The following is a 2,124-nucleotide window of genomic DNA, read 5'->3' as shown; positions in this document are numbered from 1 at the left end:
ATGATTATCTCATCTCCTATTTTGATTTTGTTTTCTCACATTTCAATATATTTATCATGTAGAAATAGTACATTTAAAAAAATTTTTAGGCACTCTACAGCGGAGACACGCTGTGAATCCTCAACTCAGCTGAAGCTTCAGAGATGGTGGTTCCCCCCCCCTCTTTTTTATTGCCTCTCAGGACTCTTCAGCATCTGGAGATCTCATTAACATGTCTTTGTGTGAAGACATGTTGCTTTGTAATTATCGTCACATCAAACTCTCTGGTTATGCCTGGGTCACTGCCTGTTCTCATATCTTCTGTGATCAGCATGGCAGTGGTGAATTTAGTCGTTCACCAGCTATCTGCCCTGCCTGCAACAGTACCCTTTCTGGAAAGCTGGATATTGTCCGCACTGAACTCAGTCCTTCAGAGGAATATAAAGCTATGGTGTTGGCAGGGCTGCTACCAGAGATTGTGTTAGACATTAGCTTCCGAGCACTGGCTTTCTGGACATATCAGGTACATCAGGAACGTCTCTATCAAGAATATAATTTTAGCAAGGCTGAGGGTCATCTGAAACAGATGGAGAAAATATATACTCAGCAAATACAGAGCAAAGATATAGAATTGACCTCTATGAAAGGGGAGGTCACCTCTATGAAGAAAGTGCTAGAAGAATACAAGAAAAAGTTCAGTGACATCCCAGAGAAACTTATGGAGCATAATCGTCAGTATCAAAAGCTCCAAGGTCTCTATGATAGCCTTAGGCTACGGAATATCACTATTGCTAACCAAGAAAGTACTCTTGAACCATCTTTGGTAGCACAGTCTGGTGTTTTTGGCTTCCCATAAGGTAACAGCTCCAAGTTTCCTTTGGACAATACACCAGTTCGAAATCAGGGTGGTGGAGATGGAGATTTTCAGTTTAGACCATTTTTTGTGGGTTCTCCTACAGCACCTGAAGCCAGCAACAGCTTTTTTAGTTTTGCCTCTCAAGGCCATGAATTAGAACAGCAACAAGTCTCTAGCAGGGCCTTCAAAGTAAAAAGAATTTAGCTTATTTTATAGAATGTTTGTTTACATTCAGTGATTTCATTTATCATAGAATCTTTATTCTAGGTAAGAATTGTCAACCTCCCTGTTCTGTTAAGTCTTTGAAGTTCACTTCACATTTCAACTTATAAAAAATTCAGTGGCAGTAGGGGATTGATTTTTTTGTGTGTGTTCCTTTTTTTCTAATATTTAAAGCGTGAAAAATTCATTAATCTCAATTTCTTTGTATACTGTTGAGTTTTCATTCCTGGTGAAAAGGCCACAACATTATTATATGTTCTGTAGATCACTCTGACTTTCTGACTGAGCTGTGTGTTTATGCATTATATGTATATAAGCACCAGTGTTATATGTTTACATGTTACTTTGGGTCTTGGTATTTATGCATATATATGTATGTAATTATGTCCATTGATATTTTGCTGTATTTGTCAATATATTTACTGAATATTTTGGTTTTGGATAATGGTGGGTGATCTGTGGCTTGTTATTTGGGTATGTGTATTTATTTGTATGTATTTATGTATTTGTACACATATTAACTTGTTTAGAGAAGTATGTTAATGTTAATGAAAGAATAATTTGATGTAAGTATTTCAGTCCCTCCTTATATTTAAAAATTGATAAATTTATAAAGTTGACTTTTTAGGATTTATTTAAAAATAAAGCTTTTTATTCACAAAAAAATAAAAAAAGTTTTTAGTTGTAGATGGACAAATATCTTAATTTTGTTTATTTAGTTTTTTTTTTCTTTAATGTGATGCTGAGAATTGAACCCAGTGCCTCACGCTTGCTAGGCAAGTGCTCTACCACTAAGCCACAACCCCAGCCCTAGTACATTTGTTTTTTACAAATAAATAAATCTCACATACATTAAAGATATTCCAAGATAAATAGAACCCCAGGATAATTCTAAATGTGTTCTCACAATATAAACTGGAATTAATGAAATGACCTATTATCAAAACAGCAACAATGATATTTACATAATAATGACTTACAGATGAATACTAACTATCCTAATCCTACTTCCAAAAGAAAACCACTCATTTAAAAAGTTTATATTTACATGTAAATTCCTTGTCTGA

The 2,124-nt window shown here is 34.7% G+C and overlaps 1 pseudogene; it reads left to right on the top strand.

Annotated features, from left to right (window-relative positions):
• The first annotated feature begins 211 nt into the window (after positions 1-211).
• On the top strand, positions 212-1,039 carry LOC113195792 (E3 ubiquitin-protein ligase CCNB1IP1 pseudogene; annotated as a pseudogene).
• The last annotated feature ends 1,085 nt before the right edge of the window (positions 1,040-2,124 follow it).

The sequence above is a fragment of the Urocitellus parryii genome, chromosome X, assembly GCF_045843805.1.
Source record: "Urocitellus parryii isolate mUroPar1 chromosome X, mUroPar1.hap1, whole genome shotgun sequence".
Lineage (NCBI taxonomy): Eukaryota > Metazoa > Chordata > Mammalia > Rodentia > Sciuridae > Urocitellus > Urocitellus parryii.
Note: the sequence above shows the minus strand (reverse complement) of the source record. Positions and strands in the feature narration are given on the sequence as shown.